Here is a 27,988-nt window from a genome sequence, read left to right as displayed (position 1 = left end):
GTATTTTTCTTGAAGTAACCAAATCCAGAACAGCACTAGCCATGGCCAGCAGTACATCCATGGTTCAGCCAGCTGCCCTCCAGAGTCTCAGTGAATCTGCCACACAGACCCTGTGCTCCTCAAATTTGCCCAAGACTAAACAAAGGCCCATCCACATCTGATACAGGACAGGATAGCTCATGGCCTAGAAGCACCTCACAGAAGAGCATGATAAGCCTTCCACCCATCCTCTTTGTCTTTCAAGACAATGGATCTGTCCTCAACAGCACTCTTTCAACTTTCACTCTTCTCCAAACCAAGCCCTTCTTTCCCTGTCAAAGCCTTTCTGTGTAGGCCCCTGTGAGTGTACTTATTCCAGAGCTAATTACAATTAAATGAGTATTCTAGCACTGAGAAGCTAGAGACAGGTACATGTTCTCATATACCTTTGCACAGCTAGAAATCACTTCTCTCCCTTCCCTTGCATAACTTGAATGCCCTTCCTTCCCTATCCCTTTATTCCCTGTCTCTGTAGTCTTCCCTCTCCCTCCACATAAGGTGCCATTAATGCTGTTCCTCTGTGTGTTCCCAGTAGCTGTTGACATCTGCCTGCTCCTCTGCCACCTCACCTGCCCCCTCCCCTCCTATTACTGAGTGCCAGCCCCTGCTCTCACGCAGATTTTAGATCCACACTTTGCAGAAATCCTGCTCCATGGGATTCCAACAACAGAAGAACAGAAGATAAGAACATAAAAGCACCCTCAATGTGGTGCCCCATCAGGAAGCCAACTAAATCTGATAGACACTGTCCTCTCTGACCCATAAACAGGAAAGGGCTGAGCATTTAGACAACAGCAGTTCAGAAAACAACTCTATATGGTCTATAACCAGCCAGCACCACCTAACAAACAAAGAGCACTTGCCTAAGTCTTTACTTTTGAAGTAATCAAATAGCATTTTGAAAAAACAAAATAACTTCCACACAGACACATTACATATATATTTATATGTTTCCCCTCATTCTCCCTCACTTTTAGTTTGCAGTGACAATCAGCAATTATTTTACAGAGAAAGACTCTAACAAGCTTACAGGATGCCTTTAGTAATAAGATAATTATTTGTAACTCTATAAAGAATTATAATTTTTAATTTAAAAAGAAATCAAATAAAAATAGCTTTCATCTTCCCTACCATGTGAAGAAAACATTCTCTGCCTACAACTCAAATTATTCTCTCCTTTGTGCAAAATGAATTGACCCAGAAAACTAAAAGGGTAAGAACCCATATTTGCTGGGCTTATTCAGCAGCCAAAAGTTCATGAAAAACACTGTTGTGTATCACATAGCAACCACTTGATGCCTATTGTTAAAATACAGTAGTTATTCAAAAAGTAAAATCTTGCATTTTCAAATAAGAAGCCAGGCTGCAATGTGTGTTTACTGTTTTGGGGAAATAGTCATCTTGCCATTTTCTCTTTTTCCATAGTCTGGGCATATTTGGTCAGCTATGCAATGTGCAGTTACCCACAGGAAAGAAAAGGAACACAAGAATTTTCCTCCAATGTTGGGCTCACGGGACAATGTCCATTCAAAGCAACACTTGGGATCTCTATTAAGAGCGTTAAGATGTGCTCTATTTTTATCCAGCTGCACTTGCAGTAAAAATGTAATATTCCAGGGAAAGGGCATGAGGGAGAAAGGGAGTAAAGCTTCTGCTTTCTGTTGCAGTTGCACACTGTCACCTGCTCTTAAAGCAAGCTGCTCCTGGAAAGTCCTGTACATGTGCACAGGTGTCCACACTGCTACTGCACATTTGCACCTCCTCCCAGCACTGCTACCTGTCACTACAGCTGGGCAGAGGTATGATTTCACCAACATCTCCCTCTTTACCTTTCCTCCAATTCTTTTGTGGTAGAATATGCTTTAAAAAGTGAAATAAAAGTAAAATTTATACAGAAGGGTAGTCAGATGTAGAGTCAGAAAAAATATTAACAATTTCTGATAAATGGAGCTTGTATTACTCTAAAATATTTGAAAAGCAGTGGCAGATTACTTGAGCTACTCTGGCTTTGCCAGATTTCCATGAGAGCTGAGAGTCAGCCCTCAGTCTGTCACAACTGCATCAGACTGTCTATTTAAATTATCAAAGCAAAAGCAAAAGGGTTCTTCTGAAACAACTGCTGGAGAAGATGAAGGAAAGAATACAAGAGATATAAATTCCTTCTAGGTTTTATTATGTGCTGTTACACAAACAGCACAACTTAGAACTTCAAGATAATGACACTTTTAATACCAGAAGGGAATGGCAGACTTGCTTAGTGTAACTTCGAGATATTTCATCAAGCCTGCCTACAAACAGGTGTGCCACATTTTTGCTAGTGGTAAGATGCTTGTTGAGATTATCTTCTTATCTAGGAGAGTGTTTAAACTCCTTTTGAGCAGTTAAAGTAAGACAGTGGCAGAAAGTAGATTAAAAGGGAGAAAATGTATGAGCACAGACTTTTTGCCAAGAACCTTACTTTGAGCCCAGCTGTATCCAAGTATGTGTGTGCTGTTTCCACAGTCTCCGAAAAGAAAAGTGAGTGGTAGGTAGCAAAGCCCACATGAATGCACGAAGCTGCAGAGGAAAAAGTGTGAGAATGAATTGGGTACCCAGGAGCAAAGAGATGGGCTTTAGTACTTGAGAGAAGGATCTAGCTATTATCAATACAAGATGAAAAGCATGGATGGTTGAAGCTGCAGCTCACCTGCTGCACGTGTTTCTGCTTGCCTTAAAAATAAACTTCTTTACTTGACATCAGAGCAGATGCAAAAATCAGCTTAACATCTCATCTGGCTTACAAAGCACAAGTATACAATTTGATATTTCAGTCAAAGGCAGATCAGGGTGTACATCTAGACAGCAATTGTCTACACACAGGAATTGGTTTGGTCAATGGTCAGTGATCTGTCCAGGATAGGATGTGGTAATTAAACATGGCTGTGGAAGAGTGTAGCATTGTAACTACAGCTCATGTAATTTATCAGTAACATACTAGCAAAACTTCATGAAACATAAAACAAGCTATTATATCCAGTGCACAACTAAAAATTAAGAAATCTTTCCCCACAAATAATGAAAGCTATATACTGAAGAATAATGCACAACTCAAAGTCTCCTCTGAAAATGTATGCTTCTCTCAGAACCAGATTCCCAGCACAGGGACTGGTAATTTATGATCCACCAAAATACTCTGTTGAACAAAAAAGTAATACCTACACCATGCCTATGCAAATTACTAAGAATAAGTGACTCCAAGGACCAGTAAGAACAAAGCCCAAAACTCCTATCAAACATTATCTGAGGTTTGAAAAAGTCAAGACAAAGTGTATTTTTTTTTAAATGGGGATAAATTGGGATTTCTGTAACAATTGACTCATTTTGCCTGCTTTTATCTAAGGATCTCAAAGAGCACTCCAAGTGTTAATTAAATTACAAAGCATTTTTGTGACAGGTAAATGGTATTATGCCCACTGGGGAACAGAGAGAACATTTATGTTTCATTACTGAAGTCACACAGTAATCCAGTGGCTAGCAATATAACCCAAGAACTGCCAGTTGCCACTTCTACTCATTGACTTGGTGGCCTCACAAGAGATAAAATTAGCCTTAAAAGCCAAAAATACTTTTCCTCTTGTGGCTTTCTATCTTTTAAGACTAGGCCAAGATTCTTTTATTTTATTTTATTCTTCTTCCTCTGCTTACTGGGAGGCCTTTCTTTCAGAGTCACACAAAAGAAACCACTTCCTAACCTACCCAAGTGTGTTAAGGATCACAGTACAGCAACAGGGGTAGGAGCTTAAACAAGGGCAGTGAACTGTAATGGTGCTCTTTAACAGCTTGTGCAGCTGCATCGGGGTCCTCCTCTCACCAGTCCTGCTCCCAGAGATGACACATCAGAGCCTCTGTCCCATCAGAATAAAGACGGACAGATGGGCAGATGAAATAATCCTTGGCTGGCCAATTCACTGACTTCCAACCCTACTTTACCAACGAAAGAGACAAAACTACCCTGAGGCGGCCGGTGCCTCGCACACTCGGTACAAGAATCTCTCACTGAAAGGAACAATATCATAAAAAAGCAACCAGACCCTGAAAATGATTTAAACTATGGAGAAGTCTATTCTGCAGTCTACTACATCTATTTTGAGTTGCATGTGAAGAAATGAGGGAGAAACATTTCACTGACCTTTCTGATCTTATCCCAAAAAAAGGAAGCCACCATTTTTCATTTGAGCTTGGTCCTGACTGGTAGAACTGCAGGATGCAGGAGCAATAAAGCAGTAACATATAATGCAATCTGCACAATTCACAGTCCAACCTACGGCATCTCTCATTCAAGACTAGTACAGCTCAGTTAGAGCTTTAAATAATTATATCTCCATTAGTAAACTGATTTTGGAGAGTAAAAGGCTTTTCTATTTTGTACATAACTATTTATTACTGAAAACAGGGAAGCATCTTTTGGAACTTTCTCTAAGCCTTTTGAATACAATGCTAAACCAAGATTTCAGGCTTTATTTTCCCCCTCATTTCTTGTTATGTCATGAAGAATCAGCTATGTGGAAGAGATGAGAATGTCTTTGATTTAAATGACCAAGACTTAAGATTGTCTTTACTGTGGCAGAAAATAAAGCTGCTGCATATATTTCCAGTGGCAGTATTATTGTTACATGGTATGACAATCATAATCTTTCTTTCTTTTCCTAAAAATATGTCTAAAGAACCACACAGTTTATATACTGCATTCAAAATATTTTTCTTCGTTTACATTGATTGCATATTTCAAATCATGTTACAGCTGTATCGCTTAGCCTAAATCAAATAAGGAATCCACATAAATGCATACACACACTTTGCTTGTTTTTAGACATTTCCAGTATTGACAAGATTAAAATATTTTTCTCATTCATTATTTATTGTGCTATGATGAAACAGTAAGAGTATGTATTTAACAAACATCACAAAGTAGAGTTAAAATGTGGACATGCTGTTTCATTTCGATTTTGCTGCGACAGTGTTAAGTATGTGACTCCCTGACTGCAGTAATGACATCTTGGGGTGATGAAGATTTAAGATGCTTTGCAAGGATGCAGTATTATCCCAACTCTTCAGCCATGCTGATTAGGAGCATTATCAAACAGATGAACCCAAGACTGGAAAGCGTGCAGTGGCTACAGCCCCTCCTGTTGCAGGGGACTGAAGGAATCAGTGCTCAGTGCAAAAGCAGCACCAAACCCCTCCACTGCATCGACCAGTGCCTAACTGGAAACACTGGAAGGCAGTCAGTCACACACACACCACTCCAACATTTCTACAAGCACCAGCATTTTTTGTCACCAAAAATGTGTCCTCTGGATGGTTTCTCTGCCTCTTGGGTGAACTTGGCAGTACCTGACAGCTGGAGTTTGGGGTCAAGCAATGCTGTATCTGGTTGCATCTCAAGCACGGGGCAGATGCGTGTGGCTTTGGCTGTCGGGTGTATTTACCTTGGGTTGAAAACCACAGGCATAGCACTGCATGATCCCAGTTTCCAGCACACAGTTGGGCACCATTCTGCACGTTTCTACTGGCAAAAAAAAAGCAAGGGAGTGCCAAAGAGCAAGCACCACAGCAAAGCAACTGTAACCAAAACTGGTTCTGCTGGGCAGAGGAGCAGAGAGCTTGCCTTCTGCAGAATGTGGCAGTATCTGGGTTAGAATGTAGAAAAAGACACATTTCAGCCCAAATACTTATTCTTGCATACTACAATCTAAATATACCCCTTATGACAAATACAGCAGAATAATCAGAAGGTACTGAATGCTTAAAATGCACCCTTAACAAAGCAAAACAATGTAATGCGTATCTTCCTTTACGTGTCAAACAATTTGCCTAACAAATCATAATAATGCAGAATGATATAAAATTCACCCATCAAGCCCAAATGCATGCACGATGATTACCATGGCAAAGAATTGTGAATTTCATTAAATATGTTAAAGGCAAAAAAAAAAATTCTGCTTTGAAAAATAGTAATCCTGTCTTTCAACAAAAATATTATAGGAAGCTATGAATTTGGTAGATCTGAATAGGATGTTGGTACATGTTTTACTAAGGTAATATAATGGCACACTATTATTAGATCACATTAATCATTACTGTGCCAAAGGCACTGACAGCACCACTGAAAAGGATTGAAAGGGCTGGTAATGGATATAAATTACCCATTGTGTGATAAAAGGATTTTTACTAAGAAGGTAAGAATAAAACAGCAAATTTCTAATATAACTGTTGTGTAAAAACCAAAATAAAAGTAATCCAGTCAGTAATATCCACAAAATCAGAAAGTAAGCACTTTTGAAACAAGATAAAGTCACAATAAAAACTGTATACAATGTAAAATTAATTTCATGCTGCATAATATTACTATCAATTTAAATAGTTTACATGATGACCTCTATGGTCAAGAGAAAGGTAAGCTTTGTTAATTAGAATTGAGTATGAGTTTCTGCATGCGTATTTTAAGTTTGTGGGCTTGAAATTTTTTCTTTTTTTTTTTTTTTTTAAGCACTTAATATCTTCATAACACCCCCCTGAAATTCAAGACATGTTGAGAGTTTTCTGTTTTGTGCATTAACATCACAACAAACAGCACATCCCTCAGATGGTTTTATTTGGATTCCAAATGCTATTACAAAATGAACCACGTCTTTGCTGAGCTATTTAACCATTTGATTGAAACCATTTGTATCACTAATTGTCCGGTCCTGTGCTCCTCCTTTACTCTGGCAAGTATTTCCTGATATTAGTGGGGATCAGTGGAGTGAATTGGTCAAACTACATCCTTATTTACAGCATTAAAAAATGCACGTATCTTTTCCAAAGCTGACGGAATTATTCTAGAATCAAGTCACTGTAATTCTTTTCAAGTCAATTGTCTAGAATAAAATCCAGTAGCTCACATTCAATTAGTAAGTTTTAAAAATTGTGAGCCATAGTCTTAAATGATATAAATTCATAAGTACAGACATCAATCCTGAAAACACTTACGTCTCTACTTAACTTTACTCACGTGAGTAATTCCATTAGCATCAGTAATTCAATACCTGCTTATGCATTTGCAGTACTGAAGCTTTAATATGCCTGGATATCCTCTCACATCAGCTATAAATCAGCACAATTCCTCTGAATCACAGAGTTTCTACTAATTCACAAGATATAAAAAGGAATAGACAACCCAGTATAACAATTAAAATAAAGAAATAACATAAGAATTTGATTTGGGAGCAGAAGCTATCAGAAATTTTGATTTAAGAATCAATTAATGCATGTGGAATGAATTATTGGTTATTTCCTAGGAAGGTAGACTTTTATTTCAAACTGAGGGCCAAATAACCCAATTCTGATTTCACACCTATTTCCACACCAATCTGATTTCTCAGATTTACAGGAGCTTTTCTTCTACTGCACTGGAATAGCTCAGAGGAAAATCACATATACAATGTAGTACACCCCTCCACCCACTGATTTTCATGGGTGTTCTTCTCATGCTAATATACAACAGAATATGGTTCTTAATAATATGCATGAGATGTTCTATTGAACTCACAGGAGGGAAAAAAAAAAAAACAACCAAAAAATGATAAAATGAATTTAATCAGGAGTGTCATGCGTTTTCTTAAATCAGCAGTCTGATGATAAAGTAATAAATGATGATTCATCCTCAACACAATTATTACATATCAACTGCATAAAGATGAATGCTCATGATTTTACCAAGCAGACATTTTTCTTGAAAAAAATCTATTTGTAACTCACTACAACCTGAAAGAACTACAATAAAAAGTTTTGCAAGACATAGACATTATATTTTTGAAGATGTAAAAAAAATGTGAGAACATACTTAAAAATCTAATTTAGGTACCTCATTTTACATTTTTTTTTTTAATGTGGAAAAACAAACCTAGACTCAGATCCAAAAGCAGAAGAAAACGTTACAAGAACAATATAAGTATTCTTACCAGTTATTCTTAAGCCAACGAATCTGTTCCCTGGATTAGGAAATTCTTAAAAGACACAGGATAGGAACTGAAGGTCACAACTGGAAAAATAAAACCTGTGAGAAATTTAATATGTCAAAACTCAGTGTTTGAATCAGACATTTACATTAAAATACTACAATGCTACCTCAAGCAGACAATCTACAGGACAGCAGAGAGCATTGAGAATTACAGTATTAATGGGATTAACACCTTTTATTTTTTAGCTTTCATAATGTACATGTTTGGTGGTCATTTCATATTTGGAACTGAAAACTTCTTTCAGTTCTGGATTGTTTTGAGAGGGAAAACCTCCTCTCAAGATAATGATGAGGAACAGAATGAAATTCTTCTGATCCTTTCCCCTAGACAGTACAGCAAAAGAGGACAAAACAGGATAAAACAAAAGTTGCATAGCATACTCCAGAAACCCAGTTATTCTCTTTGACATTGATATTCTAATCTTTCAAACTGAGTAGAAAGAGAACAGCTACTAATTGTATTTTTACTTTTTTTTAATTCCATTTTATAACAGAAATAAGTCCTTTGTAGATGATCTCATCTAATAAACCCTACTTAAAAGAGATAAGAGCCAGCAGTAAAAGCCAAGCAGAATACTTCCAAGATATTTGTCAGAAGTGAATTTAGGGCCATTACATTAGTAAGCAAAGTAGAAACAAAAACAAAGGGCATTCTTAGAGCAAAATAAAGTTCACTCGACTGAAGCTATAATCTGAAGAATTTATGACTGAGAACTCTAACTATGCTTATTCCTATGAATGTCTAACAAATGAAATTAAAGGTCACTTCTAAATAATACACTTTGTACATCTACATCAACCAAACTCTTTCATACAGCAGGGTCTGAAACCCCAGTTCAAGCATCACGGCCTCAGGGCTTCACCTTACCAACACTGATTGCCCAGAGAAGCACTGACTGCTCTGAGAGCCACAGTGGCAGGATGTGGTAGTCAGTGTGGACAAAATTGCAGCCTTCATTTCTAGGTAATTAAGAGCTTGGCCATTTGAGTGCATTTGGTTTAAATCGGTCAGCACCAACAGGACCACACTGCTGCACAACACTGTTTGTTGGCTTGAAGGGTAAACAACAATTTCGAGAGCCCCTCTTGATGATGAAAACACTATGAAATAATTCAGAAAACACAAGTTCACTACTAAGCAGCACAGCCCTCCCTTAGTGCAAGACTGATACGACACTTCTTGTGTATCCTCTAAGATCTCTGCAGTCTCCACCTTGCCCAGATTACATCCAATGCAAGGTGCTACAGCAGTGTCTCACTCTGTCCAAGCCACCTTTTCTTTTCCCCTTTGGTTCTCCACCACACCAACCACAGCCTACTTACTGTGATGGTTCACCATAAGGCTTCCCAAATTCCACTGCTTCCCTCCTCGTTTGCAGACCGAACCGGTCTTTGCCACATGCTTCAAAACATTTTCCAACTGATAATTCTGCCATACAACTTCTCTGACACAGGAGAATTACTCCAATTAAAGCTTCAAACCCCTCCTTTATAACCTGCATTTCCACAGCAAATCACCAATAATTCTTCAGTAATCACCTGGTTTGCCCTCCCCATTGTTCCTCATATGTAGGAAGATATTCTTCCCTGCTTTCTCCTCGTGCCCAGTTTTCTTTTGCCTGCCAGTTAGCTCTGGGTTTATATTTGAATTATGAGCCCTGAACAGCAAAGCCTGTCCTCCCATGAGACACTTTCCTGTTGAGCTGAATGGCTGGGGAGCAGGTACAAGGCATTACTCCAACCCAGCACCCCATATCCCATGGGTAAACCCAGCTACAGGAGAAGAAAACCATTGGGAAAGTCAAGCCAAGCACCTACAATGCTGACCATAGAGAATAAAAAAACCTTTTGTAACTGGTTAAAGAAAACTCCTGTCATCAGATTTGGTCTTCCTAAACATGAAATAGTATCTAGATAGAATTCAGATCCCATTTATGAAGGCCCATACCATTTTAGAATTGAAATAAGTGAATTTCAGTTACTATATTTGAACACATAGGAACAGCAAATTCCTGGACTGCTGCAGATAAACATAGGTCCCATCCAACATTTTCAGTTGCACAGTGTCTAAAAACAGTGACAGCTTGTTTGTCTGGAATTTCTGCTGTTGTTGATGTCTTAAAACCTCAAAGATATACCTATCTAGTATTTACTTGAAGCTCATTCAATGTAAGAAAGCCAAGAAACAGAAACAAAGATAATAAACTCTTAGGTTTCTAAAAGATGTTATCTCGCTAAACAGGTTCTTAGTACTCCTACACCAACATCATAGACCACATTTTTGCTATGCTATTACAAGGCTACTTGTGTTTAAAAAAAAATTCAGCTTTTACATACACGCTCATGACTTGCAAAATTCTAGGAATGATTCTCAAGGGGCTTTCACTAAGATGCTTTATAAATTCTGATGACAGACAGAACACAGTAAGGCTTCATCTCTTAAAGTCCTGTACTGATTTGTTTGGAGGCTTCATGTCATTGATCAGCATGTCAATGTCGCTTGCAATCTGCTTCCCAGTTCATGACTGAGAGTGAACCCCTCAGGTTTAAAACCTTAAATGATTTAAGGTCTGTGATACATAACCTTACGAACAAATTGGGAAAATCTGTAGCTTTACACATTAAACTGTAACAGAAATGATTTAAAGCCTTATAAAAAGGTATTTTACTTACCTGTGCTAATATTATTCTAACACATTTGACACTGACTATGTAAAGCAGATATTTTAAAGGTACAGGCAGCAAGCTGCTCGGAAACAAATTAAGACAGTTCCACTAAGGTCAAATTGGGCCAGTTTACCAGTGTCTAATACACTCCCTGGCATTAAAAAATGGCACCATGAATCCTTACAGACCAATTTATTACAGTAAGCCTCCCACAGTAACACTACTATGCAGTTGCACATGGCTCAGTGAGTGATCCAGCACACCCCCAGAGAAGAAAAAACCCCAAAGATCTTCAAAAATAGTATGGTTTAAAAAAAAAAAAATACTGTTGAGACATAACTAAGGTATAATGGCACAATTTCTGTTCATTCTTAAAACATGCTTATGTAGCTCATTCCTTGAAATGAATCAGAGACACAAAAGGGAGAAAGTAATCACGTCCCACTGATGAGCAGGAGCCAGAAGGAATTCTGCAGGTTACAGATGGAAATCTAATACACAGCAATGGAAAACAGAGGCTTGAGCATGGACTTACTCTGAACAACAGGACTTTTCCCCAAATGCTGAGACCAAAAGGCTTAATTGCATGGCTCTTAGCAGCACATCCCATTCCTGTTCAACTCAATGTTAAACCCCTGCTAATCTCAAGGGGACAAGGCTCAGGCCCTCTGTAAATGGCATACCCTTTCTGATGGAATGAGGTGTCATGTTTAAATAATTATTCCCTATCAGCTGCTTTTGGAAGGCCTCTTGAATTGCCACGGCATAGCTGCTCTCACCCTAGGCACATCAGAGATGCAGGGACAGAGATAGCAGGCAGGGAAAGAGGCTCAATGACAGGACAAAGCCAGCCCAGGAGCCGTGCAGGACAACCTTCCCAGGCCCCCGTGTGAGCACTGCATTCATCATAAATGCAGGATGGGACCGGCGGGGCCTGAAGGGTCCAGTTAGTGTCACTGGGAGTTACATGCATAAATGAAGAGAGATAAACAGTCCCTAAAGCAGGATGCTGGAATAAATCTCAGTATTTTTCCACTGTTCCCAAAAAACATGAGAGCTGACACCACTTTTCTCAGGCTGGGGCATGGTTTCCACCCAAGCCACCACAGCCTCCCCACGCACTCAGAGATCTCCAATACATAAAGCTGTCTGCCTACAAATACAAGATATTTAAAAACTCAAAGCTAACCATGACAGGATTTGTCCACATCTCCTGGCAAATCTGTGGTGTTTGATCCTTTACATCACCAAGATCACACAACAAACTATTGCTCTCATTTTTCCCTCCTGATATAAGTAAGCAAGAGACAGCAAAGAGAATGGACAGGAATGCACATCTTTTTAACTCCTGGGGAGCCAAGGGGTTTGCAAAAATATTTTATCTGAGGCAAAACTCTCTTCAGCTCCTTAGGGTTTTTCAACTTTTTTGTGCTTCAGACATCCCAGTCTGCATTTATTTTGTGCTGCTTCTGCCTTGCAGTGGTTTTGGGCACTAACACCACCATTAACTTGTCCCTGTTAGGACTAGTCATTGGTTGCAAAATGAATCACTCCAGCGTGGTGCTGCTCCTGCCCTTCTTGCTCAGGCCTCATCCAAAGCCCTAAAAGTCAGGGGACATCATTTAACCTGGTGGTGGCTGGATCAGGCCCTGCTGCAGGCCAGTCCAGCACCATTGCTAGTGACACCTGTACCACTGCTGGTGACCATGGTATAGCTGTGCCTCTCCACTTTCCACTGTGGCCTGGGAAAAGGGTGGGATGCAGCCCCAGGGGCCACCTCGTGCCCTGGGAACATGCAGGCACACTTCCCCTGGAGTCCTCAGGAGCTCCACATGGCTGCAGTTGTGCTGTCCTCCAGTAATGACACACTGGGGGAGAACTTTGCCCACTGCTAAAGTGGGGTCTCCAGAGACAGAGGAGGAGAAGGAGGGAGCAGGAGCATCCCAGAGCATCAACCCTGCAGTAGTTCCTGCACATGCTCCAGTAGCTCTACAGCAGCTGCTGGACATGCCAGACCCCAAGGACAGTGTCTGCCACCTGGGATGGCCCAGGACCTGCACACAGCGCCCCTGGAAAACACTCCAGGCCAGCTGGCACCCTTGGAATACCCCAGGTGGCTGCAGAGTAGCACCCACACCCCAAATCCCTGCTCCCTGACCCCAGGGAGCTGCGCTGAGGCTGTGCTGCCCACAAACATCCCAAGACCTGCCTTTTCTCTACCTGGGCTTCTTATCTTGGAAAGAGTTGTTTAAAATGCAAAAAAGTCAGGTCAGACAGCTGCCCACTGAGCTCCAATGCATGTGTTTAAAAAGGGCCAACTTACTTTCCACCTCTAAGAGAAATAACTTTGCTCAGAGGAAAATTGGATACCTGTGCTCAGTTCCTGTGAGTGTTCTGGATGCACAGGATGAACAGACATTTGTGGCAATCTGATTGAGTGAGTTGTAAGAAAACATTATGAATTTAAAGTAGTACAAAAAAAGGTTTCCATCACCTCCGTGCCTATACCATGACACATGCATCTTAATATATTACATAATAAAAAAGCCATGTTGTTCTCAACCAATCAAATTACGCTACTGTCTCTTTAATAAACAAATCCATGTGCACATTAACAGTGTTGAAAATTCAATTTAAACTCTTTGTCTGTTGCTGCTTACTCTAAAGATGGTCTTTCTTAAACAACAGAGCACCAAGGAGTCGTTAGGGCTCTCTCTTCATTACTTCAAAAAACCAATCATTAGACACCAGAGTATATACGTAATTAGAAAATCACTTCCTTTGCAATCCAAGCTAAGTAGTTTACATACTGTAATTACAGGGACAAAATCAATTTTTAATCATTTCACTGATTGGGCTCATCAGCTCTGTGGGAACATTGTAACCTGCTTGTTGTGCAAAAGCAACATCTGGGCTAAAACAATTACCCTTTGTTTGCTACAATATTCCTTAAATCTTTTTGCTTGCATAAAAAAATGAAAACACGAAGACAAGATATTTCGATGTCTTTTTGTCCTTGATCAACATATATCCTAAAGTACTACTTGCAATGAGAGTTTAATGTTCCTCAGAATTTACAGTTAAACAGTACACTTCCAAGGAATGTATTTTTTCAGGGAGATAAAAGTATCTGATTGTTTTAAAGAACCATTCAGCTGGCTAATTGTTCCATAGCTAACACATGGTATTCAAACAACCCACACATTACAAAAGCTCATCTGGATAATAATGGGCAACTATTATTGCAATGGTTTACACTTTTCTAATACAAATGAATGGATTTTATCAAAATTTGAAAAAAATCTAAGAAGCTGGGTATGTGTGAAAAATAGATGGTATGAATTGGCAAGGCAAGGCTAAGCATTTTGTTCTCTTAATAGGAAATGACCTCATTTACACTGGAGTAATAATTAGTACTGCTTCACTGACAGTTAAGAAAAAAAAGTTTCACAGTATAATAAGGCAGCATCTCCTTTGTTAAGATCTACATTGATTATTAACCCTTGCCAAGAAAACCCAAATTTAACTCTGCCCTATGTGTGCATGTGTTTTGGGTTTTTTCAGGCAGAAAGTAAGAGGAGGGAGGGAAAAAGAAAAAAAAAGAGAGAGTATGAGCTAGAACTAAGGCAAGATCCCAACCTGCACCCACCAAAGCCAGCAGCTGCTGCATGGCTGGTATCAGAGCACACAGGATGGGATGTCAGGGCTTGTTAAGTGAGGATATTGATGTCTGAAATATTTAATAATAACTGTTAGAGAATACATTTGGTTTTGCCTGGACTGGGAAGCAAGCATGCATCAGGCTTGTTCTGTGCTTCAGATCCGGCCATTCTGAGCACCAGATCCTGCTACCTGCTGTGGTCCCACAGGGATCCCCCAACAGAGGAGCAAACAATCACCTCCACTGTCACCACTTCTCCTCCCTGCCAGAGTTCCTAGTCCTGAGGACGTGCAGGAGGCAGGGTCAGTCTGTGCTGGAGATGCAGAGGCTGCCCTGTGTCCCCACACACAGCCTGTCCTGCCCTAGACCTTGGAGCACTCAGGGCCATGAGCTCTTCCCCTGGCCAGGTCTGGGGGAAGCTGCTGTGCCAGCAAATGGAGTGGGTGGGAGTCCTGCAGCTACCCAGAGATCAGGAGTACTACAGACAATGGCAGCCCCAGCTCCTCACACGTCCCTGTCAAAGGAACCCTGTTTCTGAATAATTTACGCAACATTTAGGTGAAAATATTTTGTATTTTATTCAGTAGATGCATTTTTTTTATAATGAGGCCCTCATTAAAACCAATATGTGTGTCATATTGTCAGGCAAATATATGTTAAAATGTCACTTTGAATATGAAACAATACATTTTTAGGGGCTTGACTCATTAAAGAAAAATATAAGCTAAAGAAAATTTCTCTGGGTAAGCCTTTAAGAGCTGGGCGGGAAATATTTTCCCGTCCTGCAAAAAGTTTGAGATTCTTTTTTTTTTTTTCCCCATCCTCTGCATTTCAGAGAAAGCACAATCTTACAAAGGTTCCCATGAAAATAAAAGTTGCACAAACCAGCAGGATACCCCTGTCACTCTCCTTTCCCTCCACACCCACCGGGCAGCCGGGAGCACAGCAAAGGCAAGGCTCTGGACTGGCAGGTCTCACACCGGGCACCCACTCACAGCCTGCAGCCTCAGCCACTGTCCTTGGAGCTGTTCCTCTGCAGTAACATCATTCGGTAGCCACTGGCCAGGAAAAAATGCCTCTATGCCAAGCCACAGAAAGGCAGTTGAGGGCTTCAGCCATGCCCTGAACAGCCCCTCGGAGAGCACAGGTCCTTCCCCCCCTTACCACATTTCAGGAAATTCAATCCAAATCCATCCCTTCCTGAATAAAAGTAGTCAAACTGACATGTTCCAATTCAAGCACTCTGTCAGAGAGCTGCCAGTCAAGACCAACCATAATCCAAATTCACTTGTGTTTAAGCAGACAAATCCAAATTTACTTGTGTTTAAGCAGACAAAACTCCTCTGAAGTGATCTGCATCTACATACTTAGCTTGCAGACACAAAGATGACAGAGGAACCAGTAAAAAGCTACAGATAAAACACAACTAAAAAAAGCAGAAGTATGCCCCTAACAGATCCACAATAATCATTGACATATCAACACTGACGAAGGCCACAATTATTTTCTTCCGCTGTCCAGATGTTGCAGAGGAATACAACAGCTGTGTTCGGGCAGCAGTGCCAGAGAAGGGCAGTGCAGGCCCGTCTCACCTGCCCTTCATTCCTCACCTTAATCCTTCCCTAACATGCGGGACAAGCCCTTTTGGTCAAGCCTAAGAGGAGCTACTGAGGGCAGCCCCTCCATCAAAACCAGCCCCCCCAAAAGCCTTCAAGACAGATTACTCCATTCTTAATAAAAGCATTATTTCAGGAGGACTGGCATCTGAAAGCTGCTTCCAAACAGGTAGAGCAGAACAATGTTCTAATGCGTACACAAAGACCCAGGGCAGGACAAACCTGCAGGAGCAACCCAGCCTCAAAACATTCAGTAGGCCAGCTCTTCAGCCACTTAATAGAAAACAGTTATGTGAGAACCTTCAAAATGAACAACCTTAGATTTCTCCAGAGTCTTCCTAAGATCTGCAGGACTATTTCACTTCCCCTGACCTCTGCACTTCTATGGCTTATATGTGAAATTAATAACAAAAGTTAAAGGGTTTACAGGCCTAAGCTCACTACTTTTTAACTGCTGAAAAGATTTAAAAATTTTTTTCACTTGTGCTCATTTAGGGATAGGTGTTACCTGCAGGATTTTTGTATGGAACAGTAAGGGGAAAATCAACATCTCCAATCCTGGGGCATCTCAGAAGCATCTCTTTTGGGAACAGGTATGTGCCAAATGACAAAGACAGTTTTATTGTGTATTTAGTTCCCTGGGAGTGCCCCAAATTATAATCATAATCAAAATTTGTAGCAATTAAAAAAAAAAAACCAAAACAAACAAACAAAAAACCCCATACAATAATATGGTCAGATGTTAAGGGAGTGCTGGAGTGTAGAAGAGTTGTTAAGGTGTTGGAGCCTAATTGTCACCAGAAACAACAACTATCCACTCATACACAACTTAATTCTAGTTCTAGGAAACAATCATCAATTTACAGTTTTAAAGAGAAGAAAATATAAAATACTTATGAAATGATATCTTAGGAAAATGCATTTTTCATTCCTAACTATCTTGTTAGTGCATCAAATTACAAAACACCATCTGAAGCAGTTTTCACCACATCATATAAGAGGACATTTCATAAGTGTTACTGCTCTCATCACAGTCTAGTAGAGAAAGAAAGAGGGAGTTTGTTTATAGATTCTTTCTTGTTTGTTTTACATTTTCTATGTAGAAAAAAAATCCAATCACCCACAAAAAGATGTAGGTCAAATGTTCTCATCTCAAATCTTCCTTGATAAGTAGCGATTTAAGAAATCTATATAAAAATGTGTTATTCCCTTTCAGCTCATAGGAAAAATGTTTCAGAAATAGCACATAAAAAAATATTCAATGTCACTAAAACTGGAATAGAAAATGTTTTATAGATTAACAAACATTGTAATGAATTTGCACAACCTTAACTGACTGTATACATAGCATAATGAAATGGTCTACATCCTTTCAAAGAAAAATTAGGTATTCCAGCACATAGCTTTAGAAAAGCATTGTTCAGAAAAACCTGCATTTTTTCCCAGCTACCATGTAATTTGTGAGATGCATTTTTAAATGATCTGCAACTGCAGCAGGCTTCATCAGTCAGATGATACAGATAGATAATTCACCAAACTGTCACATGATCTTCCATCAGTCTAAAAGATGTGAATATATTGCCACAAGCTTTGGGAATAATGGGTGCACCTGTTTACAGTGTCACCTCTGTTTGCTAATTGTCTCCTTGAGCTACATTTTACTTCTAATGCATTTATTTTTGACAGGCAGTGTCTATTTAGAAATCACATTACTTCAAGTGCAATTGTTCTTTTGTCTATCAAGTAAATGAAGTGTTGTTATACAGATTTCAGGTTCTGATTAGTGAAGTATCAGCACACCACAAAGGTCAATCAGTTATTTACCTGAGGTAATAGAAGTATGACAGGCCTCCTAGATATCCTCTAGATCATGGTATAGCTCATGTTAGTGTTAATATTTTATATTTCAAACATCTATACATACACCTTAGTTTGCATGTATATATTACATAAATGTATTAAATGTTCTAAAACATACAGTATTGCACATTCCCTGAAGAACATAAGGACAGAAGCACTCAAGTGGAAAATATCAATGTCAATGCAAACGCAACTCTTCTTCCCCAGTATTTCAAGTTAAGCCAAGATAATGGTGATAACCAAGGTGTCAGTCTCACAAATATTTTGCAATTGTTTATGCACATAAGCTGTCACACCAAGAAAACTAATGCTTTAAAAATACATTTTCTTCACTGTGCTTCCTGCTTTTTATATAACAGTGAAGCAAAATTCAGTTAAGGTTACTTGCATTAGCTTCAACTAATAAGATGCCATAAGAAATTAAGACGAGCCACTTGAGGTCTAAGAAAGACCACAGGGGATTTTTATTCACACCCATACCCTCATGTCTACAATGTTATCAACATTCAGTTAAATAACATGTCTCAATAAGTACAAAACCATGCCTTTATGTATATATAGTCACATATTCAAGTAGAACTATACTATCAAACAGGAAATTTTGAAAACCTAAATCAGCACATTGATCACAGCCACTTCACTGCATATATATTGATCCTATACACACACACAAAAAAAGACATTTTAACTGTTTATTACCAAGGTGGAAAATAGCATTACTGTAGTGAAAGCAGTGGCTTGTCAAAGCCTCATTATTTCTCTTGTCCCTCTGTCCAAGTTCCACAACCCACACTCAGCTCCGTCATGCAAAGATGAAGTAGAAGAGCAAAATAATTGTCCAAAACAAAGGCAAGGTCCAAAGCTGACAACTGCCCATCCTCACAAAGGTCTGGGCACAGCAATCCAAGGAGATTACCAGGGATTCCCAGCCACCATTGCTGTTTCACCAGCTTGCCAAAAGAAAAGCAGACAAAAAGCCACGCATGCCTTAAGTCACATTCTAAATTGGCTCCCAGGAGCATTTCTACCTTGTTCACTAAAGCACAGGGTATGTTTTCTCAGTGTTTAGCATATGCTACATAACCTGAGCAGGACTTGTATTGTTCCAGTAGCTGTTTTTCTAAAGTATGTTCCCATCAGGACCATAATTACATGCAAAATGCTAGAGTTAGAGTCGTTCATAAAGTCTCTTTAAATTTTCTCTAACACTTTCTAGCAAGACTAAGGCACATCTTGAAACAGAATACAGAAGAAATCACAAATCTTGAGCACAGATGCAAACCAACGATAAAAGTTCAAATTACTCCAGGTAACTTTATGTATTCCACAACCCAAAATGCTATAGGGAAACGTCCCCTGATGTATTTTGAGGAGCAGTGCATTTTTCAGGTATTTCTGCAAGTGTAAGCACAAGTTAGATAGAGTTAATCATTCATTAGTATCTTATAGATCTGTATTTATGGCTAAAGCTCCTGAAAATTTGAGTCTAAAGTTCTCAAACCACACTTCTCTTGCAGCTTCTAAGGTTAAAAATCACAAGTGCCATACACTTAGCAGCAGCAGGATTGAGCCTGATGCCTGTAAAAGAGACAATGGACACAGAATTGCCATTTCCTTGCTAGCCCAACGTCTCTCTTTGGGAAGATGCATCTCCTACCATAGCCCAATGTTGCAGAAAAGAGATCATTTATGTGAAAAGTGTACAAATTTATTGAATAATTTTACACCTGCCCCAAGAATTGTTTTCTTTTGCACAACAGCAAGCAATCTTTAGGATATCATTTTGCATACAGAGAAGAGGATACTCCAGCAATAATGCTGGTTGCCTGAGACTAAATCCTGCCAAGCACTTCTTTTGCACATAAACAGTCTTCTTGAAATCAATGAGATTTCTTGAATGAGCTATTCACACAAGTAAAAGGATCAGGTCCTTAAACAGCAGAAAGTACAGACAACCATGTTAACATAAAGCATCAAACAGGAGGCGGTCTCAGCAGTGGACCAAAGTATAGTCACCTACCACACATGGTTAATGAGAAGTGACAGGTCAAATTCAGATAAAATGTAAAGAGGGGCACTTTCCTGCCTGGAACAAAACCTGTTACAGAGCTTTGCTTCGTGTCTAGTATCAGGTAGTAGCAATGCAATTAAATCATCATCCAATGAATTGCCAAAGCTTACCAGCATGATGATCACCAAAATAACACAACAAACACCCTAGAGACACAGAAAAAACACAACCATCTACCTTCCAATACCCACAACTAGACCACAGGAGACTGTTCAGCCCTGGAGACCAGAGGAGAGATGCAGCACAATGAAAAGGGATCCAGGATGTGAAATCATCCTGGGATTTTATGTACACATACCAGGGAGCTTTCCAAAAACACCGAGACACTGCTTTCCTGATTACCCTGGGTTCCTCTCACTTCTAACACAGTTCACCTGCATACCTCCCGGACAGCAGCAACACTGGCATGAGGCATCCCACCCGTCAGACCCCTTCTCCTCCCTTCTTCCCCCCCCTGCAAACACCTCACAGCACTGCTGAAGACCCAGCCAGCCTTTGACCCTATTTTACTTCAACTTCTGAACCTCTACATAATTGACAATGGAAACATTTAATTCTGTTTCAGTCACTGCATTTCTCTTCTATTTAATATATATTTTAATACTGGAAGGAAGGGGGTGTGAGGACACAGCTCTTTCCAAGCAGAACTAATCCTCCTTTGAGGACAGGCGAGCCCCACACAGCTCTCGAATCCAAACGGCAAGAGGCTCTGGTTAGCTGGGGAGGCTGCACAACTCAGCAGGTTGTAAAACAAGGATAAACAACAAATTATAACTTAGTGGCAACTTCCGTTCTCCCCCTGCAGCCGGGATGTGCGAGACTGGCCACTGAGCGCGTGGGTAAGTGCGGGGAGCACATATGCGCCAGCAGAGTTTATAGTGAAGGAGGGGAGCACGTGGGTGGTAGCAATTTAAAAACCAGCTGTGTGTATGTTTTTCCCAGTTAGACTGTGAAATCACAAATGGTGGAATCAGCACTGTAAGCTTAAAACCACGTTAACCCACTTGGCTGCATTTTATTGTTAACTTTGCATCTACATTTTTTCCTTATTTTTATAAAGAACACAGAAGGACTCCTCATCCCAACCACCTCCTTTTATTAATAAGGGGATAAAATGTCACTAAATATTTCTAATGTAGCACTAAAGGGGTGAAGAATTAGAAAGTATTATAAAACAGGACATTTGTGGCCAGAGCCTTTGGAACATTCATACTGTTACATATACTTTCACTAAGTAATCAGGAATGTATTGGTATTTTTAAATTATGTATCTCTAATAACACAAAAGTACTTAAGAACAGAAATAGACAGTAATGGAAAATGCAGTCAACTGTTGACAACATATAGAATTTCAGAAAATAATTTACAGAGAACAGCACAGCAGATGAGTCAAAATTTTCTCAAAAATATTTCTTGCCTCCGATAGTCCAATGTAATTCATTTTCTATCTCTGTTCATTAATCATTGTTAAAATTAGTGATCCATTTCTTCCACTCTGCCATCTGCACTCAGCTTCGTAACAAACATGACACCTTCCTGCATAATAAAACCTGACAACTACGAGGATGCATTTCCAAATAGCTTTCTGCATATTTGCACCTCTATAACTGATTCCGTTGTCAGACAAAAGTGGATTATTTAACCAGAGTTCTTTCTTTATCAATTCAGTACACAGACGTGTGCTTGTGAGGGAGTGCATGCATGTGTGTGTATAAAATGATCAAGTAAAAATCACTTAATTTGAATTAAAAACAAGATATACCAGTTATCTTTGAATTCTCACAGTAGGTAAAATTGATCTTATACCGGTATGTTAGTTTTAATCTTCTGCTATGAAGCTTAAGGATGTAACATTTGGATTGGCTTCATCTTGTAAAGTTTGCATACACTAGAATTATCCTGACACTCCAATTTCCTCCAAAAGAAAAAAAAAATCATATCCAGCTCGGTTTTATTTCCCAGCCTTTGATCACTGACAATTTCAAATAAATATTTTTAAGATAAGATGAAATATCCAAGCAATGAGAAGATATAAAAAAGTGCACAGATAAATAATTAAAATTCAGGATGTCATTTCCATCCTGTTCAGGCTAGCCTCTAATCTCCTGGTGACAGACAGGGGACCAGAGAACAGGGTTCAGTTCTTGGTCTCTTTCCATTCCATCAACAGACTTGGAAAGCCATGGCAGCAGGGCATCTGAGTGGTCCCTTAGTAAACGCTAATTACACTTAGATCCCACTGATTAACAGAAGCTGCAGTTCTCAGCACACTGAAAATCAGGCTAATGGTGGGAGCATTAGGCCATCCACATGCAAGTCAACGTGAACCTGTCCACCGACTGTGAGGAATCTGGTGCCCTGTTCACAGCTCGGTTTCATGAGCAGAACTGGTCAGCCATGAAAGCCTCCGTCCACTCCTGCTTCAAACCTGCTGGGCAGCAGGGAGGGGGCACTGAGGAACACAAAAATGCACACCAGAGTCATCTGGAGGCTAAAGCAGTTACTAAAATCTTTAAAATACTTTCAGTCAGACCTAGAAAGTATACTGACCTTTAACTGGAATTGAAAAAGAACCATCTTTTCCAACAGAGGACAGGATTGTTCCATAGTAACCTCAAACAACTGTGCCTACAACAAGGTCTGCAGGTTCCCCATAACTGCAGACAGAGTGACAAATAAAATACAACGTTCAAGATGGGAACTGTTCCTTTTCCATCAGTTTCCTCAGTGGTAAGTTTGGAGTTACGGGCACCACAATCACCCACAGCCACATACTTGTTTACCTGCAAGCCAGGTAAACCCATGGCCACCGAGCATCCCCAGGCACAGCGCAGCTGCTGCACACACACCTGGCGAATGCACCTCCGAGGACACACCCAGGGCTTGGGAAGAGCACCGAGGGCTGACAGCACCAACTGGTAGATTGTGCTGTGTTCAAGAGACCATGCTCATTTTCCAGGTTTACCAGCTGACCTACTCACTAAATTTGGACAAGCTGTCCCCCTTTCCGATGTCCCCATTTCCCCCTTATTAAATGGGGATGCTGACACTTGCCTCCTTTGCAACCCATTGAAAAGAAAAGCTAAATGGCTTTCAACAGCATCACCCACTTCAACTCCTATAAGCAAACTGAATCAGTATAAATTAGTTAACACATCTTCTCTCAGTGCCCCAATTTTCAACTGTGCACTACCACTAGTATTATTCCTCTCTGATAAATTTGTGATAGAAGCTGTCAGTGGAGAAAAGATCTTCCACTGCTAACATAATAAAAAACATAAATGACATAGACTTTTTACATTATACATTTATATGTAATAAGAACATATATTGCAATGCTTCTTTTTGTAAAATATAAGGCAGAACTTGAGTACAAGTCCAAAGGGTCAAATCCAAATTGAAGCAACATCTTCAACATACACTGTGAGAAGCAGCAGAACATTTGAAGAACAAAGGACCCAGTTCTGCCTTCAGATGTATGCCTCTGCTTACACATGCACAACAGGCCCGAAGGAGACCCAAAGTTTCTGCAAAGATTATTTCAGAAAGCCAGATAATTATTATCTTGAAGGGAGATTAAAAAAAAAAAGTAAATTGATCTATTTTTTGATACAAAACTGTCTAATACAACAGCAAATGTATGTCAATTTTTGGAAGAAAATCTGCATCTGACATGAAAGTGTCTGTTCAAAATTTAAACCAGATGTGACATAAAACAGCTGAAATCTAAATTTTGGGGAAAAAAAATCAAGATGCAGAAAAGATGTAGCAACTGACTTCTGCTGGATACTGCAAGGGTAAGAGAGCCCTCTTTTTAAAGCATTCAGATTGGAACCTTTTTAGGTACACAGAAACACTTTAACTGGTTGGCATTACCTTTCTAAAATACATTTTATTTTGTGATCTAGGGTTTGTTAGTGGTTTTTGTTTTGTTTATTTATCTTTTTTAGTTTTCTCTCCATCTGGAAATTGGCTGTCTAGCCTATTTATGAATTTTCCGTATGTTCTTGTATAGAACTCCGTAAGCATTGGAGAACAACTACGAACTATTCCTTTTATTCTTCCCTTAAAACAAAAAAAAAAAAAAATCAAACCAGCATTGTCTCTATAGCTGCCTCTTTTGCCTTTTAGTTTCCTTTTTTCTTCACATGTCTGCATACTGACACATTCAATTTCAGGTTATCAGCACATCTGAATTACAGAATACTGATGGGGATAGAGGGCAGGCCTCTCTGGACTGATTAGCATCATTTAAGAAAGCATTCACTTGCTTGCTTCATTGGCTGCAGGGATTCCATGATGGGTGGCCTTTTAGCATTAGAAGTCAATATGGAGCAATCTCATTTGAATTAAATATGGACAAAAGAAAAGATTTGATTGTGGTTATTCATAGCTAACCTTTTAATTTCATAAAGCTCTGAAATTTGGGATTTTGTAAGCCCTAAAACTTAAATATACTTAGTTTTTCATTTCTTTTCAACTCACTTCTCTTCTCCTCCTCCAGTTTTTATGTACTTTTTAATTTGTGCAAAACTTAAACCAGAAGGTTATTTCAAAAGAAATGTCTGGATGAATATTCAGGAAAACCTTTTAACCTAGTTAAACCTACACTGACTATAAAAGGAGGAATGCCTGATTCTAATCCATAAATGTATGTAAATCCACACTGAAAAACATATTTGTCTCTATCAGACTCATACTTGTTTCTGAATGGACGATAAATGCAGCCAAGTATTTCATTAACACAAATAATTATGTATGGCCAGTCATTACGACCTTTGTTAACAAGAGCCTAAGTCCATGGAAAGGTTGCAGTGATTTAAAGTACAGCAACAAAATCTGATCACAGGGAAACAAATTTCTAGTCTTTCATTAAAGTAGAACTATTCTGTGCACCAACAAATAAAATAGAAATAGCAAGTTCCAACCAACCAATAAAAATCACAGAAATCTGTAACATCGAGCTACAGAAATAGTTGGGAGAAAATAAGTAAAGCTTGAGTTTTCCAAGAGATCAAAAGAAGTTAAGTGCAAAATTTGACTTCCAAATAGATGAAAGCACAAAAAGTGTAGCCAACCTCTCTGAATATCTGATCCCTCTGCACTTGAAGACAGTGGGAGTTTTGCCATTAACTTCAATGGAAGCAAAATCAGACATTGAGAAATGAAGTGGAAGTGGCTTTTGCTGAGTTGGGCTGAGTGCCATGATACAGGATAAGCTCAGCCTATGAGGAACAGAGGATAAATATCACACTACTCATAACACATGACTTGTCCCTTAGCTGCCTATCCCAACAGACTGGGCTTAAAGTTGAAATATATGGTTAACTCCAGTCCAGACAATTTCATAGATATCCTGATGAAGGAGAATAGTATGAGAAGTCCCTCAATGGGTGTCTCATAGAAGAAGATTCCAGCAAATCATTCCTGTGTTGCAGACGTCACTGAATCTGAAATCAAGTCCTGCTTAACGCATTTCCATGGACCATGTTAAAGATTAAATCAACCCCTTAAAAAGAAGCACCAAAACACTACCTGCAATTAGAAGTTCTAATTGTTTTATGGAAGTTAATCTTGGAACCAATCCAAAGTATTCACAGAATTACTCCTGAATTCCTAAATATTTTAGTTCATTCCTGCTGTTCTAATATAGAGCACCTAGAGGAAAGAGAGTCGAGGTAGGGAATATGTTTCCTGAGGAAACATATGCAGTCAACTTTTTCAAATTGTGTGATGTCACAGTAGCACTGAATAGTTTTTAAACTGAGCTTTTCCAAGTTTCCCACCAGACCCCAGTTTACCAAAAAATTACAATTTTTGGTTTTTTCCAAACCAACATCCCAGACCGCTGCACTCTCATGCAGCATTATATCAACAGTATCCTTAGCATGCATTCTGTCCATTTTCAAATGGAATAAGTCTAAATAAAGAAACAAAAGCGCTTGGGAGCACTTTCACTGCAGCATAAGCATTCTGAAAAGGCCCTTCACAAATGTTTCCAATATGCTTTATACTGCAACCCAATGTGCAACTTCTAAACTACACCAGCACAAGTAAGAAATTAGAAATGTTGAGGGCTATTGAACACTGAATTTTCACAGTGCATCTGCACAAAGTTATTTAGCACAGATGTTTCTGTAATTGTGATCCACTGGAAAAACTTAAAGTGTTCAATGGCCCTCACACTTCCACCTGCAGAGCAGTACTGGTCTAGTACAACTATGCTGAGCTGAAATGTATAAAAAGCAGCAGCAGAGGCTGGATCTGACTTTGTAAGGATTTTCACAAATAGTGTTATTCTGCTTTGTTTATGAAGGGGTGCCACGATTTTGGGTTTTTTCTTTTCGTTTACAAAAAGACCCACATATTAAAAAGGGGTGAAATAGATTTTACATGCCTGGCTTTGAACCTGGGAATCTCCCACAGTGCAACTAATTGCATTGCCAACAAGACACAGGAGTACACCCACAAGCAGCATAAAATGTAACTGTGAGGGGTGTGATGGTAAGTCTTTATAAATAATACATTCATCCCAAGGTGCACTTGTGTCTATGTTGTTAATGTAGGTATTTTTTCATTAGTAGCTGTAAAGATATCTGGGCAGGTGAACATCAATATGCCTCTAAAGACAATAAAAATTGGGAAGCAAGAGAACAGGACTTGTTTGTTAAGCAGAACGGTTAGAGATACCCAGTTTGTACAAGAGCAAAAGGAAGTGAAGCTCATTACAGCGACCCTATCTCTCCTATGCACTCACCTGGCCTCAGAAATTTCCAGGAGAGCATCACTCTATTCTAACTGCCCACCAAAGAGTGTGTCTGAGAGACTGCAGAGACAGGCAGTATCTCCCTGCCCACAGGAATGGCTGAGCAGAGCAAGCAGCACAAACCTGGTTAAGGAGCACTGAATAACGACCAGTAACTTCAACTAACCTCTCTTGCGTATCCCCAAAAAAGGATTATAGAGATTCTTTAAGCTGAGAAAACAAGAGGGAATTGATTAGAGAAAAGATTATAGGCAAGATAAGGATAAGACAATTTTCATATAAAAAACATCTAATAAGGCTATCAGCCTTATTGGGCCATAGATGTGCATAAAAATTTAGTGATAGGTTGCTGCTTTTCAAAACACAAATCCATAATGTGTACTCATATCTTGAGCCATAAAAAGTGAGGAAAATGGTTGAGTTAGCAATTGAAAATTGGCTGCAGCAACCACTAAATACATTTTCCAGAGCATATGAACAATAATATGACAACTGCTCCCAACCAGATAACCACTTTGTGCTGCTGTCCCACCAGATCTAACAAATGTACCCATGCCAGTGCCTCAGCAGGAGAGCAGCCAAGACCACTTAATTGCTCCAAGAACCTGTATTTTTACCATTCTTGTTGCCAAGTTGTTCCTTATCTCATTTGCTGTAACGTTCTTCTACCATCTCTAATTTTCTTTGGAGTCCCACACAGCGATGTTTTACCCTTCTCTCCTTCCCTGCTTTCTGACTGGGCCATTTCTTTTTTGCCCATGTGCCTTCCTCCAAGTTTATGTCACTGACACCCACATCTACATCCTATACCCGTCACCACCTGAGCTTTGCACACCTGCCTGCACCCAAGACCACCTCTTCCAATTATGTTGTTTTCAATTTAAAATTTAATGGATAAAATGGAACTATGTATTATCTTTCCTTTCAATCTGATGCCATTCCCTACTTTGTCACTGTTCATATGCAATGCCATTTCCTTACCTCCTTCAATGTCACTCCTTATTCTGTCTCAAAGATTTCAACTAACTCCAAAACCTGCTGCTTTTTCCCATGCCCCAATTTAAGAAACAATCTCTTCTTTCTAAACAGAAGACTCTGCAACTTCTCTATCCTGACTGCTACTGCAACTTCTACTTACTCATTCCCCAAATACTCAGCTCCACCCCAGCACAGACAGCTGTTCCCTGAGTAGGCCCAAGTGTTCTGCAATAGAAACAATAAATAATTAAATGATAATGAGGAGGCAGCATGCTGATAGAGGAGGTGG

The 27,988-nt window shown here is 39.5% G+C and overlaps 1 protein-coding gene across 11 annotated transcripts in view; it reads right to left on the bottom strand.

The window, feature by feature from the left end:
• Positions 1–27,988, bottom strand: part of ZNF536 (zinc finger protein 536) — a 344,571-nt gene that overhangs the window by 281,570 nt on the left and 35,013 nt on the right. For 8 of the 11 annotated variants that reach the window (XM_048316550.1, XM_048316551.1, XM_048316547.1 and 5 more), the window contains exon 2: positions 8,022–8,116. The exons of 2 other annotated variants lie outside the window; for them this stretch is intronic. The gene's annotated coding sequence lies outside the window, so the exon portion shown is untranslated. The remainder of the gene's footprint in view (positions 1–8,021; positions 8,117–27,988) is intronic. One more of the 11 variants, XM_048316552.1, reaches the window with a different exon arrangement.

The sequence above is a fragment of the Corvus hawaiiensis genome, chromosome 12 (genome assembly GCF_020740725.1).
Source record: "Corvus hawaiiensis isolate bCorHaw1 chromosome 12, bCorHaw1.pri.cur, whole genome shotgun sequence".
In the NCBI taxonomy this organism is placed as follows: Eukaryota; Metazoa; Chordata; class Aves; order Passeriformes; family Corvidae; genus Corvus; species Corvus hawaiiensis.
This window is presented reverse-complemented; position numbering and strand designations above follow the sequence as displayed.